Below are 16934 nucleotides of genomic sequence, written 5' to 3'. Positions count from 1 at the left end.
TTTTTCTTTGCATCCCGAACAATTTTCCTGGCAGTTGTAGCTGAAATTTTTGTTGGTCTACCTGACCGTGATTTGGTTTCCACAGAATCCCTAATTTTCCACTTCTTAATTAGAGTTTGAACACTGCTGATTGGCATTCTCAATTGCTTGGATATCTTTTTATAACCCTTTCCTGTTTTACACAGTTACCTTTTCCCACAGATCCTTTGACAATTCTTTTGCTTTCCCCATGCTTCAGAATCCAGACATGTCAGTGCAGCACTGGATGAAAGATGCAAGGGTCTTTTAGGAGTCGATAAACTCACTGACCTTTTATACACACACACTGATTACAAGCAAATAGATCACAAGTGAGGATGGTTACCTTTAGTAGCCATTCAAACCTGTTTGTGTCAACTTGTGTGCATGTTATCAGGCAAAAATCTCCAGGGTATGTAAACTTTTGATCAGGGTCATTTGGGTAGTTTCTGTTGTCATTATGATTTAAAAAGAGTAAACACAGTTGTTTCACAATAAATGCTTCACCCAACCACTAACCATGAGTGAAAGAAAAGTTTGTGAGTTATCATTCATATTCTCTGACATTGGCCAGAAAATCACACATTCTGCTAGGGTATGTAAACTTATGAGCACAACTGTATGTATATATATATATATATATATATATATATATAGAGAGAGAGAGAGAGAGAGAGAGAGAGAGAGAGAGAGATCCAACAGTTCAGCACCCCACTAATTGAATAAAGTGCTCTGGTGCAATCCAGCATTGTATGCAATGAACCCAGCCCCACAGGAGGACAGAAACAGTGGCAGAGACTGTATTAAACAAACAAAATAGTATGTCCAACATTTCGGGGCGTACGACCCCCAACCATCGGACATACTATTTTGTACGTTTAATACAGTCACTTGCTTCAGTCTCTGAGTGCCACTGCTTTTGTCCTCCTGTGGGGCTGGTGTGTGTGTGTGTGTGTGTGTGTGTGTGTGTGTGTGTGTGTGTGTGTGTGTGTGTGTGTGTGTGTGTGTAAAAAAGTCCTGTGAGCGCTTAGTATACATGTTGTCCAGTGATACTTTCCACTAATTCAAAGGCAGTTTCTTCTCTTTTCATAATGTGCAGGTTTCTGTGTAAGCAGGGTGATTAAGGGCCTAATTCAGATCTGATTGCAGCAGCAAATTTGTTAGCAGTTGGGCAAAACCATGTGCACTGCAGGGGGGGGGGGGGGGGGGGCAGATATAACATGTGCAGAGAGAGTTAGATTTGGGTGGGGTGTGTTCAATCTGAAATCTAAATTGCAGTGTGAAAATAAAGCAGCCAGTATTTACTCTGCACATAAACAAAATAACCCACCCAAATCTAACTCTCTCTACATGTTATATCTGCCCCACCTACAGTGCACATGGGGCGTCATTCCAAGTTGTTCGCAAGACGCATAGTCACCGCCCACGGGGGAGTGTATTTTCGCTTTGCAGGAGTGCGAACGTCTGTGCAGCAGAGCGCCTGCAAACACATTTTGTGCAAAACAAGACCAGCCCTGTAGTTACTTATCCTGTGCGATGATTGCTGCGACGAGTGACACGGTAATGACGTCAGATACCCGCCCAGCAAACGCCCGGCCACGCCTGCGTTTTTCCAAACACACCCAGAAAACAGTCAGTTGACACCCAGAAACTCCCACTTCCTGTCAATCTCCTTGCATTCGGCTGTGCGATTGGAATCGTCGCTAGAACCAGAGCAAAACCACAAAGAACTTCGTACCCGTACGACGTGCGTGCGCATTGCAGTGCATACGCAGATTATCCATTTTTTTCACTGATCGCTACGCAGCGAACAGCGGCAGCTAGCGATCAACTCGGAATGACCCCCATGGTTTTGCCCAACTGCTAACAACTTTGCTGCTGCAATCAGATCTGAATTACCCCCTAAATCTTCTTCTAACATAGAACATTTGCACCAAGATCAACTAGTACTCACACTTTCAATTTATGTGTAACCAATAGGGCTGCTCCATGAACTTTCCATGCTGGTTTTCAATGCGCCCCTGACACTCCTGAACTGATAATCTTAGATGGTTCACATGTTGTTTTTTTCTATTAAATTTTGTTTCATCATTTGGCTCAATAACATAAATGGAATTTGGTTCATTTAGTGTTCTTTATCTATGTGTATGAATTAGATTTGCCTTTGCATTTATGTAAACATTCTGAAAACTTTTAAGGGTTCACACACTTTGTAGCACATTATAGGAAAATTATGACTTTATGCATTCTACTCTGCTTAGTGACTAGCTTTGTGGCTTGTTTTATATTGTACAATATCCATAAAGAACCTTATTTAGGCATTCCATTGAACTCCTGTCAGAAAGTAGCAGGGTGGTGTTAACGCCCTAAAGCAAACTTGTTATTGATGTTATACTTTTATGCGTTCGTCTCTTTGCTATATGATGTCCTTGTCATAATTATCATTTCAGTTTTACTGTGGTAATGAAAACCATGTTCCCTTGAAGAAATATAAAGGTTTCCTTTTTCCACACAGTCCAGACTGCAGTCTGCCTTCTCTTCCGTAAGTCACTGGTCATTTTCTTTCTGGTGGTGATGTCATGGAGTACGGTCGGGGGAAAAATCTTCTCCTTTCCCCTTTACAGATTAAAAAGTACATTTAGTTTTTAGAGTGTTCACAATAAGCCTTTTGGGTTTTTTTTAAACACTGAGGAAATATATGAACACATTTAGCAGAGCGATAACTAAAGCAAATGCAAAATACACGCTGTTTGTGCATTACTGCCCCAGACTGCACAGTAATGCGTTTACTGACACAGCTACAGATCTGTCAGCCTGCAGAACTTCTTACAGAGTAATACTTTGCCTTCATGACCTACTTTACGCAGCATACTGGGGGTCAGTGGCGTAAGTTTATCCCAGTTGCCTGGAGGCAAGAAAAATATTGGTGCCCCCCCTATATATCATCCGTGAGCCAATAAGATGCCGTTTTGAGATCCGAGTAACACCGAACCAGTTCATCTCTAATTCTAACTATATGAAGCTACTACAAAACCGTTGCAACTAGGCAGATCTATGTAGGGGTCCAACCACACACTGGATTCACTGCCCCCACTCATATTACCTGTGAATGGCAGCAGTCTCTCTCCCCAGCCCCTCCAGTGAGACTCCTCTGCAGTCTTCTCTGACCCCCCTCCATCCTTTATCTGCCGCTGATTTGGGGTGCACAGTGCCCCCCTGTGCAGCATGTGGTATTTTCAGACTTTCTGCAGAGGATGTGACCACACCTCCATCATTAGGCCATACTCCTTACAGGCGCAGCCCCGCTCTCTAAGCATGCACTGTATGTCATGGTGTGTTTTGCAGGCCATAATGTACAGAAAGGTATACAGTTCAAGGTATAGCAGTATTACTAACTCACACCAACATATTTCAGACAGATAAAAACGCATCACAGTGTTTAAGAGCTGACATGAAAAACACTCAGGTGACCACAGTTTAAGGGACACGGTTGGTCATTTGTAGAGATGGAGCAATTCAAAGATGGTGGCACCCATATACCAGCGCCACCATGTGAGATGCTGAAACAGCCACTGGCAGGTAATGTTCGGAGGGAGCCTCAGCATGACAGATGCCATGGTGAGAAAGAGAAAGTCCAGTAACTGACCAGAACCAGTAAGATGGAGCTACAGTCCAGCAGTTTGTAACTATTGTAGACTATTTCCATGTACTTTGTTTGTAGTCTTCTAATGAGTTGAAACTTCAGTTATACAACTGCATTTAAGTCAATTTAAGTTAATTTTGTAACACATTAGAGAAGTTGAAGGATTGTTACACAGACCACACTACACCACTACACATAGTGTGCCAATAACAGGTCTTGAGAGCCATCTTCTATTATCCCCAGTGTACTGTATGTTGTCACATGGTTATATATTCCTCTCTCACCTAATCTTATAATGGTGCATGCTGAACAGTGTCATTAATAGCATTCCAAAATGAGCAGTAATGCATTGCAGTTGCAGATGGTAACTTTTTCTGTACACATCATGGCAAGGACTTGGAATTCCATTCTTCTGGCACATGTAGAGGAATGGTGCTCCTGCAGGCCTGCTAGATGGCTGAAGGTAACCTTTGACTAGGTTTTCTCAATATACAGTAACTAAACAAGTATTCTGGCATAGCCAATGAATAAATTCAACCATGGGGAATTTCTGTCCATGGCAATAAATCAATAGGCCAATATGTCAGCAAAGTTTCTGCCTTTTGTTTCTCAAAAACATCTTGGCTCTTGCAGTTGGCAATCTGGATTGTCAAGTAATGGTTCTGAAAAACAAAAGTAGTAGTTGGAGCATGGACTGGAGATAAATGCTGGAAGAGGGAGAGTTATCTACGCTGCACTCACATCATTATTGTTGAAATGCTGGATCATCATCCGAGCTGGCTGCTAAACTGGATAACATCATGTACATAGCGGACTTGAAACAGATAAAAACTTTACCTGGTCAGTCAGTGGATTATGCAGTAGGGAACCAAGGGAAAATGAGGAATAGCCACTCAATCCTATTAAAGCATCTTCTGCAGTTTTTCCACTTTGTTGAATTAAAGATTATTGCTGAAGCGAGCCTATGTACTGTATCACATCCATCTGCAACTCATTCATAGTTTTCATAACTTCGAGGTTAAGGATTATGACTCCTGTAAGGGCAATTAGAAGGTAAATCTAGACTACATAAAACAGCTGTATGCTAACCTTCTGAATCTCTATGGGCAGACAGTAGGCCCTAAATGGATATAATCTGAATTGGATCCTGAACGAAAGTGGTCAGCTCTGTAACAAACATTTGACAAAATTAACGAGAACTTGCCAATACCTGCAAGTGGCTGGCTATTACATTGACTCCAATGGCTTTAGCAATGGCTAATCATTAAGGGTTATTAAATATATGAGTCCAAGAATCCATAAATTCAGCAAGTGCAAACCCTATTCCAACAGTAATATTGTTCAGCTAAACACAAGTGGGGGAGGGATGTAATATGGTGTGAGAATCAGAAAGTGAGAGATTTTGTGAGAGTTCTTTCCTTTTGTTAAAGAGGCAATCATTTACATGGCAAAACCAGGATGACTTTATTATGTAAATGATTGCCACTTTTATGATTCTCACACCCTATTACATTACATGATCTCTTAACAAAGACAATAATTACCCCACTTTTGGTGGCTCTGTGAAGTGTAAATGGACTGAGCTTATTTACTAGACAATACTGCAGAACATTGCACTCAAATAACTGCTGGTAATTCCATCTTCTACACTCCTGCAGAACATTACACTCAAATAACTGCTGGTAATTCCATTTTCTACACTCCTGCAGAACATTGCACTCAAATAACTGCTGGTGAATATATACTTGTCTAGGTTTTTTGTAAATGAGTGCTGCAGATTATCACTACCGATTGCACTGAAATAGTAAATAGCAAATTGGGTGTTAAGAATTATAGCATTGCTATAGGCATAAGGCATCTGCTGTTATATTAGATTGCTTATGCACATGATGGGTTGCTATTGATAAATTGGAATGTTATCTCCTGAGTATAGGCATGAGGGCATGACTGTGATAAATCTCAGTTGGTTGGTTTGTTTGGTTGTTTTCTTAAAACTGTTTTATTACTAGTCATTGCTGGGGGAGGGGTCATTGGAGTTTGGGTGTAATCATTGTATTCACATGCTTGGTCCATAACTTAAGAGCATCAGGACGGCTTAGGCCGTAGGCTTGTGGGCCATTACTTCAAAGGACATTATTCAAAGGATAACTACAAGCTTAAAAATAATTTCGACGTTACATCGACGTTAAACCGAAGGAAAACAGAAGGACAACAATCTATCCACAATCTGGACCACTAAAGGACAACTTTCAAACAAATGTGACTCCAGTTCCTCTACACCTCAAACTACTCCAACCTGAGTAACCCATACTTATAACGTAAATCTGTGTTAGGAACGCTGCTAGACCTTTCCACTTCATCTGCAACTACTCAAATTTATGTCTATAGCTTACCAAAACCATCTGAATTCTCACCTGTACCAATACTATCTGTCTTTTTACACTATGAAAAGACATCCCCAAACTGCTCACTACAGCTCTCTCTTATGCAAACTCATGTATGTTTTTTGATGTAATGATTGGCTTGTAATTGGCATTGCATGTGTGGGGAAGTTGCACAGTGAAACATAGTTTATTATTGCATGCTCTCTGGTGTTTACCTCCTTTGATCATTTGCTCATTATGGTCAGGTGTACTATATCTTTACATTTAGGGAGGTGTATTCATGGTCTAAAGGACACAGTGTGATTCCTGATTAGTAAAATATATATATATATATATATATATATATATATATCTCAAACACTGAGCAACATCCCCAAACAGGTAATTTCAACTTTAAACTTGTCATTTATTTTGTACAGTCTGGACATGGCTACTAATAACAAATGCACAGACAAAAATCTTAAAGCTATGTGTGCAAATGCTAGGAGCTTAGGAGACAAAATTCCAAAGCTAATTGCGATAATGACAAGGGATAACCTGGATTTTGTGGCAATTACAGAGTCATGATGCAATGAAAATCATGACTGGGACATAGCTATACCAGGATACAATTTATTTAGGAAGGATAGAATAGGAAGAATAGGAGGAGGGGTAGCAATGTATGTGAAAAAAACCATAAATGCTACTTTAATACAAAATATTGAAGACAAAACTGAGGCCCTTTGGGTCACCATAGAAACCGGGGAGAAGGATGTTATTCGCATTGGGGTGATCTATAGACCACCAGGCCAGGGGCAGGATTTGGACAGGAACCTATTGTTGGACATCACTAAAATGGCTTTAAAGGGAGAAGTCATAATCATGGGAGACTTTAATTTACCTGACGTAAATTGGGAGGGGTCTTTTGCAAGTTCAGCTACAAGTGGCAAATTTCTACATTCCTTACAGGGAGCATCTCTCAAGCAATTGGTGATGGAGCCCACTTGCAAAGATTCAATATTAGATTTAATTCTTACAAATGGTGATAGGATATCTGACATATATGTGGGTGAGCACCTGGGATCCAGTGATCATCAAGCAGTATGGTTTAGTATAAAGACAGGATCCAACTCCTGTCACACAAAAACAAAGGTGTTGGATTTTAGAAATGCTGATTTAGCAAAAATGGGGAGATGTTTAAGTGATTCATTGGCGGACTGGTGGAACTTGGAAGGAGTGCAGGAGAGGTGGGAAAAACTGAAAAGTGCAATACTAAGTGCAACTGATCTTTGTATCAAAAGGGTTAGGAAAAGCACCAGGAAAAGGAAGCCAGTGTGGTTCACAAAAGAAGTGTCAACTAGTGTGAAAGCAAAAAAGATGGCTTTTAGGAAATACAAACAGACTCAAAATAATAACGACAAAGAGGTGTATCTTGACAGACGGAAGGATGCTAAGAAAGTGATCAGACTTGCAAAGGCAGAAGCTGAGGAAAAAATGGCCCAGTCAGTAGATAAAGGGGGCAAAACTTTTTTTAAGTATATAAGTGAAAGGAGAAAATCAAATGGAGGAATAATAAGACTTAAGACAGAGAGTGAGCATTTGGTGGAGGGTGACAAGGCAATAGCAGATCACCTAAATAATTATTTTTGCTCAGTATTTACTACAGAAGGAGAAGGGATGGGGCCACAGTTAAGTTGCAAGGACATTCATAAAAATAAGGTAGATGAAAGTACATTTACAGAGGAGAAGGTCCTAACAGAACTTTCACAACTAAAAGTGGATAAATCAATGGGACCAGATGGGATACACCCAAGGATACTCAAAGAGCTAAAAGATGTGCTGGTTACACCATTAACAGAATTATTTAACCAGTCACTAAATACAAGTGCTATTCCAGAGGACTGGAAAAGAGCAAATGTAGTTCCACTGCACAAAAGTGGAAGCAAGGGAGAAGCAAGTAACTACAGACCAGTAAGCCTTACATCAGTAGTGGGGAAAGTAATGGAAAAACTATTAAAAGAAAGAGTTGTGGAATATCTTAAATCAAACCACTTATAGGATCCAAAACAGCATGGATTTACTGGTGGTAGATCATGCCAAACAAATCTTATTGACTTTTTTGACTCTGTGACGAAAATAATAGACCAAGGGGGAGCTGTAGATGTAGCATATCTAGACTTTAGTAAGGCATTTGACACTGTCCCACATCGCAGACTGCTAAATAAACTTGAAAGCGTGGGGGTGGATTATAAAACAGTTAAATGGATAAGAACCTGGTCACAGGATAGGAAACAGACAGTTGTAGTTAATGGAGTGCAATCTATGGAGGGAAATGTTACCAGTGGAGTACCCCAGGGATCTGTACTTGGTCCAGTTCTCTTTAATATCTTTGTTGGTGACATTGCAGATGGTATTGAAGGGAAGGTATGCCTTTTTGCAGATGATACAAAGATATGCAACAGGGTAGACACACCGGGAGGGGTAAAACAAATGATTGATGACCTAGGTAGGCTTGAGAAATGGTCAAGAACGTGGCAACTACAGTTTAATGCTAAAAAATGCAAAATCATGCACTTAGGTCTCAAAACCCCAAAGGCTAAATATAGTATCAAGGGTACTATAATGGAAACTACTGAGGAGGAAAGGGATTTAGGAGTCACTATTTCAAGTGACTTGAAGGCAGGAAAGCAATGCAACAAAGCAATGAGAAAGGCAAGTCAGATGCTTGGTTGCAGAGGGAGAGGAATCAGTAGTAGGAAAAAAGAAGTGATAATGCCACTGTATAGGTCATTGGTGCGGCCCCATCTGGAATACTGTGTCCAGTTCTGGAGACCATATGTCCAGAAGGATATAAATACATTAGAGAGTGTACAAAGAAGGGCAACTAAAATGTTGCATGGCCTACATCACAAAACGTACCCGGAAAGGCTAAAAGATCTTAACATGTATAGTTTGGAGGAGAGAAGAGAAAAGGGGTACATGATAGAAACTTTCAAATATATCAAGGGTCTTAACAAAGTTCAGGAGGGAAACATTCTTCAAAGGAAGAGAAATATTAGAACTCGAGGACATATACTGAGACTGGAGGGGGGGAGGTTCAGGGGAAATTTAAGGAAAAATGACTTCACGGAAAGGGTAGTGGATAAGTGGAATAGTCTCCCATCAGAGGTGGTAGAGGCTAAGACTGTAGAGCAATTTAAACATGCTTGGGATAGGCATATGAATATCCTTACAAAGAATTAAGGTTCAAAAAGGGTTGAGATTACCTAAAGGATAAAAAAAGGGGCAGACTAGATGGGCCAAGTGGTTCTTATCTGCCGTCAAATTCTATGTTTCTATGCAAAGCTGTGACATGGTAGGAATTCTCCAAATTTCTTAACAGACTTCAATAAGTTGCTGATGTTGTGGTGTCCTTGCTTGTGTCTTCATTAGCAGACAGTTTAATCTGTTAACCTTTGTCTGTAACTGTTGTATCTTGTCCTGCAGATTCTGCAGTATATGAAAAACACCAGTTAATGTTAGATCCACTTGTGTTTACACCATTGTATAAGTCAGGATGTAGTTATGTGACCGGCGGTCAGGAGACTGCCGGTCACTATACCGACACCGGGATCCCAACCGGTGTACAGCACGATAGTCGGCATGCTGACTGACAGGGACTATTCTCACTAGTGGGTGTCCACAACACCTACAGAGTGAGAATAGAACCTGTGGTGAGCGCAGCGAGCCACCGAGCCCACTGCATGGCGAGCCCACAAGGGGCTTAGTTGCGTTCGCATTCCCCCGCTGGCAATCTAAACACCAGGATCCTGGCATCGGTGTAGTGACTGGCGATATCGCAACTGCTGGTCACCCATACCCAACCCTATGAGTCAGATAATTATAACTTGTGGAGTGATCTGGACCACTGGCATATCTATAATGGGTGCAGTGTGTGCGGTGCACATGGACCCCTGGGTCCAGAGGGGGCCCACACCGCACGCTCTGCACCCATTTCTTCTATGCTCACCTTTCCGGCGTCCAATGGTGACCATGTGCGGGCCACCTCCTCTCCCATAGCCGGCACCGCAGCTACTAGCGTACTGAGCACTAGAGACTCTGGCACAGTGCCAGAGTCTACAGTGCATGCACAGAACTCTGAAAAAATGGCGCGGCGGCCATTTTTTCAGAGTTCTGCGCATGCGCTGTAGACTCTGGCACCGTGCCAGTTTATCGGTGCTTAGAGCGCTAACATTGGCGCTGCCGGCTATGGGAGAGTAGGGTGCCCACACACGGAGTCTGCACACGGGTCCCCTCCTCTCTAGATACACCTCTGGTCTGGACAGAGGCATGATGACACTATTTGCTGTAATGTCCACACTCTGCTGTGTAGTCCCGCAAATTGCAGCATTCTGCCACAGGGTTTGAGGTCATGTTGACTAGAGTCATTCACCCCAGTCACCACTCTACCCTTCCTGACCCTCTCCCTCTTTGCCTTGTACCCTAGTTAGTCACAAGCTGAACAATTCTCAAGTTCAAACCTGGTAAGCAAGTTTGCATATCGGCAATCAGAAGTATCTTAGGTGATAGAGTTCTGCATGAATAATTATATAGCACAGGAAAGGAGCTTTTATAGCGATGGCTCCCAAGAGGCTCCACATTTGATGCATCTTTAATGGAATAAACTCTAAAACCAGCTAGGTGGCTCTACCACAGAATTGATTAACTATATTCCAAACAGGTTTTACAGATTCATGAAAGGCTAGATTAATACCCTAGATCCTGAAATCAGTCCATGATCATACACACATAATATAAATGGACTTGGACTGCACTGATATACATACTGGGACTGCACTGATTTAAATAAACAAATACTGTTTAAAATACATGTAGGTATGCACTTGTCTAAGGGCCTGATTCATTAATGCATTTTCCCGATGGTCGGGAACTGCGCACGCGCGGGACTCGTTCTGTGCATGTGCAGAATGGGTCCTGTGGCTGCAACGCAAGGATGCGAACACCTCGGGCCTGATTGACAGGCAGAGGCATTTACAGGGAGGGACGGAGGGCCCCTCGTTTCGGGAGTAAAGAGGCCAAGGACTGCAGTTTCCTTGGCCTCGCAAGACCATCTGCGACGGGAAGCCAGAGTATGCTTACTCTGCCTGCCATTGTAGATGATTATCATGATGTTCTTCACAGATGCGATCGCAAATGCAGAAAGGAGGTGGTATGCACCTCCTCCTGCATTATCATTGCAAAGCATTGCAATTGCAAAGCTACTACAAGTGTAACACCCCGGGATTGGCAGGTGTGTCTAATTGGTTGGAAGAGGTACAGATGGATCCATGTTTATCTTGACCTTTAATAGGATTAACTGAGACTGGGCAGTCGGACTTAATCCCCTGCTGTAATGACTTACTGTAATCCCCTGCTGTATTGTTCTCTGTATTGTATTGCAGCTGAGAACAACCGTGGACCCATCTGTATCACAGGTGTTCGGTGGCTATGTGACAGACCCTTTCCCTAAAATGTTTTCTTCTGTACCTTATTCGTTGTACCTTACTCAGAGAGATAGGATAAATTGCTACACAAAAGTAATGTACTGGCAGCAATTCCAACAGGATGTTTCTTTTATTGAGCCGCAATGAACTCAAGATTAAAGATGGTGATTAGTTATTTGACAAAATTGGAAAATCACAATAATAATGATGAATTAAAGACAAGAAAACCACATTTGACTACAGCTCACAATACACTGAAACATTCAATAATTCAGTGGTTCAATCAATCTAATCAGAGATACATTCATTTTCCAAGAAAAGAAGACAATAATGAGGACAATAAAGGAAATTATTAAGAATACAGTTTCAATGGCAGTCACTACTTTTCTAACTGTCCCTGTAAGATTGTCCCTGTATTCACGCCAATTTTACGTTGGAGCTCTTAGATCCGACAGCGCCACAGTATTGCAGTGGGGGGTAACGGCATTTGTGCAGCAATATTAAACCTGGGTTTTTTCTGACAGAAATGTCACTGTCCTTTAGTATTGCAAAAAGAATGTATGTAGTGAAGGTATCTCAGAATTTCTAGCAATGCAACTTTCTCTGTAGTAATTATTCCTTGAAAAATTACTCAGTCTTCACTCTTTAAAGCAACTCAATGTCTTTCTTAAGTTCATCTCGCAAGTAATGTCTCAGTCCTTGTAACTGTGTTCAAGCAGGGGCTATTCTGTGGGTTGTTCTATTAAGGGCCTGGTAGCACCCCTTCTCTCCATGTGGTCGTGAGCAGTATGTGTGTGACACATGTAGAACAATTTTCTTTATATTATTTTATTTTCAGCCCAAAGCTTGGAATGATATACAGCAACTACTTACCAGAATTACAGCTGTCTGTTTTTGTTGTGTTTGTTCTCTTGCTTTTTTTATGAGCACTTTTTCAGTGATAACGAATGTTTATTTCTAGCATCTACCAACCAACCCCCCCCCCCCAAAAAAAAAAAAAAACTTCCATAGAGTAAGGGAGCAGGTTATAGAAAATTATAGAAAGTACAGTAATTGGCTATTGGGGGAAAAAAACACAGCTGTGTCTCTCGCCACATAACTGAGCCTAAAGATGACAGATAAACATATTTAAATTAATTACATATTTATGTTTAAATTTCTCAATAAGAAACTTTTGGCCTTGGGGTGCCATGAAAACAATTCTGATACTCTAGGGCGCCATGATTCAAAAACTTTGAGAACCATTGCTCTACAGTTTGAAGGAGACCACATGTAAGTGGTGCATGAGATGCATGAGGACCTGATGGAAACCTGGGACCTGGTGAGATGCACTGCAAAGGCAACTGGTAATGAGTAGTACCAGGGGAACCATTAGGTGGTTTCTTTTTGCACTGAATTCCCCTGGGTGCTGAAAACAAAAACAATTGTATTACAAGTCCTAAGTAAAGTACCCATCCGCCGCCCCCATCAGCAGTTTGCATCAAAAGAAAATGTGTGTCATCTATTTATATAAAAGGCAAATACTACTGACTCATCACAAAATCTCCTGAACCATAATGACTAGGAACTTGAAAATTGGACAGTAGCTTGCTTTTGTGATGTAGACGGAATTTTTCAAAATTCCACCCATGAAGGGGTTAAAAGGGGTGAGATAATTCCTCCCTGACAGAGGAGAGTTAAGACCGCCCGCCCAGCTGGGGCTATAAAGATTGCATGGTGTCGGCAATGCCAAGTCGCGGAGGGGGGACATTGCTCTGTTCCTGGACTTCCTTGCAGTGGCAGTTGCAGAGCACTTCATTATTCAAACAGGGGAGCCACATCAACTGCCACCCCCTAAACATTGTCAAACATCGCTGAGTGTGGCTCCCCTATTTGAGCAATGAACTGCCCTAAAACTGCCACTGGCAAGGAAGTGCAGCCTTATGGTTTAGGAGATTTTGTGATGAGTCAGTGGTATTTGCCTTTTATATATATATAGATTTCAGATATAAATACTTGACTCTTAAATGCATTAAAGGAAAGCTTCATAGTCAGCAACTGGTTATCTGCTATGTAAAGGGTACTGACAGCTCTCCCAGTGACCTTAAGTGTTGTGCGAAAATCTTTACCTTTTTACCTCAAAGGAGGAGCCGTAAGGAGAGTAAAAAGCTAAGCAAGGAGACCAAAGGCCCTTTGGAATAGAGTCAGCCTATCCCTGCAAACCTTATATATTTAACATACAGCAGGGGGAGCTTGGCCTGTCGTCCCAGCATTTACAGCACTGAGCAGGGCAGCATCAGAGGCGGGATGGGGCAGAGAAGGAGGCGGATTATTCTCCTCAGCGCCAGCCTTTTGACAGCATCAATCTGGGGAAGGCCCGCCCGGAGGTGCGGCCTGACAAAGACTGGCAGCGGTGGGCGGAGCATGTCCTGTTGTAAGTCTAATTACTTTACCAGGAAGTCCTTCAAAATTATAGTTATATGCACAGAAATACTTGAAATTCTGTAGTGAAGAACGGATATTCAGCTAGTATTATATATACGTATTTGTGTCATAATATCTTTGAATGTGTGTTTTATATAATATATATGTGTGTGTCATTTCTAATGTATATGTTAATATGTCTCTGTGTGTGTTATATGCTATATATGTGGGTCTATATGTGTATATAAAAAAACTCACTCTAGAAAAGGAGATGCAGTTAAATTATCGACATTTATGCTGTTGACAGTAATAATGAAAACAGCTTAAGTCAGATGGGACAATGCCAACACAGTAGTATTGTTATTTAAACCATTTTAACAGTGTGTCAGTATTATAACTTTGAACATGATGCTTTACCATCATATTTAAAATTCTAATACTGACAGTTAATATGCTAATCACATCACAAACGTGTCTGCATTGCAGTGTCGGCATTACACTGTCAACATTATAAATGTCAACAAAACTTATGTATCCCCATACCTCCCAACTGTCCCAATTTTCGCGGGACAGTCCCATTTTTTGGAACTGTCCCGCTGTCCCACCCGCGGGCAGCAATGTCCCACCTGCGGGCAGCAATGTCCCGTGGTGGTGGGGGGCAGTTGGGACGCTCCTGTAGTCATTGCTCTGCTTAGCAGAGCAGCGGTGAACAGACGCTGTGCGCATGCACACAGCGTCTTTTCACAGGAGACAGAGGGAGAGAGGGCATGCCAGCAGCTCACAAAGCGCTAGGCATGCACAATCAGTGACAAAAACGGGAGGCGTGGAAAGCAGTTATAGCATTGCCATGAAGCCACGCCCCCTTCTCCCGAGGCCACTCACCCTTTTTGGCCGGGCGCGGCTTCGCTGCGCACAAGGTTGCCTCTTTAAGTAAGACAAATGTTGGGACTCGGGAGGTATGTATCCCTATGAAAGGTGTAAATGAACTAAGGGCCTAATTCAGACCTGATCGCAGCAGCAAATTTGTTAGCTAATGGACAAAACCATGGCCCTCATTGCGAGTTGTTCGCTCGCTAGCTGCTTTTAGCAGCATTGCACACGCTTGGCCACCGCCTTCTGGGAGTGTATCTTAGCTTAGCAGAATAGCGAACGAAAGATTAGCAGAACTGCTAATAAATAATTCTTTGCAGTTTCTGAGTAGCTCCAGACCTACTCACAGATTGCGATCAGCTCAGTCCGTTTAGTTCCTGGTTTGACGTCACAAACACACCCTGCGTTCGGCCAGCCACTCCCCCGTTTCTCCAGACACTCCCGCGTTTTTCCCTGACATGCCTGCGTTTTTTAGCACACTCCCGGAAAACGCTTAGTTACCAACCAGAAACGCCCCATTCCTGTCAATCACTCACCGATCAGCAGAGCGACTGAAAAGCGCTGCAGTATACACAGCAAATCTACTAAGTTTTTAGTTAAATAACTAAGCGCATGCACCCTGCGTGCCTTGCGCATGCGCATTTTGCAACAAATCGCAGCATAGCGAAAATCGGCAACGAACGAACAACTCAGAATGACCCCCCATGTGCACTGCAGGGGAGGCAGATATAACGTGCAGAGAGAGTTAGATTTGAAAAACCAAAAAATGAACCAAACCTGGCGCTGTGATTTAACAAATGTTTTGAAGCTGCTCTCTATAGGGCTATTGGTATATATGCCCCAAATATAAAGCACAAAAAAGAAAATCAAGAGAGCGCTAGTTCACATTTGATGTGGATATTTTATTTATATTAAATGAAAAAAAGTTATAAGAAAAATTTATTATTTCTCTAGCAATGTTTAAAACATTTCAACTTATTGCCGGCCGGCAGAAACACTCTCACCACATAAAAAATAATAATAATTCTAAAACAGGACAATTCCCTTTCTTAAAAAAGAACAATAGATTTGGGTGGGTTATATTGTTTCTGTGCAGGGTAAATACTGGTTGCTTTATTTTTACACTGCAATTTAGATTTCAGATTGAACACACCCCTCCAAAATCTAACTCTCTCTGCACATGTTATATCTGCCCCCCCTTGCAGTGCACATGATTTTGCCCATTAGCTAACAAATTTGCTGCTGCAATCAGGTCTGAATTAGGCCCTCAGTGTGCACAGAGTAGAAGTGCTGCTGATGAAGGTTAGTATTCAGATACCAGTCTGCAGATACAGTAACACACTTGCAAGAAAAACAGCTTACTGGTTATTGCGCTAACCGAGCGGATTATTATTTACGCTATATACACTCAGTGGTGCCAAGAGGGGGGGAGGGGTGGTGGTACTAATTATCTGGGCCAGTGCCTGATGAAGTCCGCCTATCGCCTGTTCACCACCCTCTTACCTGTCAGCTTCCTTTTTCATGTCCCCAGCCTGGGATGCAGTGAGTGTAGGGAGGCTGCTGCCACTGCACACATGCAGATGCACCAATTTATATTTCAATATTTCAACATATCGGATGTTGGGCCTAATTCTGAGTTGATCGCAGCAGCAAATTTGTTAGCAGTTGGGCAAAACCATGGTGGTCATTCCGAGTTGTTCGCTCGCAAGCTGCTTTTAGCAGCTTTGCACACGCTAAGCCGCCGCCTACTGGGAGTGAATTTTAGCATAGTAAAATTGCGAACGAAAGATTAGCAGATTTGCGAATAGACACTTCTTAGCAGTTTCTGAGTAGCTGCAGACTTACTCGGCAACTGCGATCAGTTCAGTCAGTTTCGTTCCTGGTTTGACGTCACAAACACACCCAGCATTCGCCCAGATACTCCCCCGTTTCTTCAGACACTCCCGAGTTTTTCCCAGAAACGGCAGCGTTTTTTCGCACACACCCATAAAACGGCCAGTTTCCGCCCAGAAACACCCACTTCCTGTCAATCACATTACGATCACCAGAACGAAGAAAAAACCTCGTAATGCCGTGAGTAAAATACCTAACTGCATAGCAAATTTACTTGGCGCAGTCGCGGTGTGAACATTGCGCATGCGCAATTAGCGGAAA

This window comes from Pseudophryne corroboree, chromosome 1 (assembly GCF_028390025.1).
Source record: "Pseudophryne corroboree isolate aPseCor3 chromosome 1, aPseCor3.hap2, whole genome shotgun sequence".
Classification (NCBI taxonomy): Eukaryota; Metazoa; Chordata; class Amphibia; order Anura; family Myobatrachidae; genus Pseudophryne; species Pseudophryne corroboree.
Note: the sequence above shows the minus strand (reverse complement) of the source record.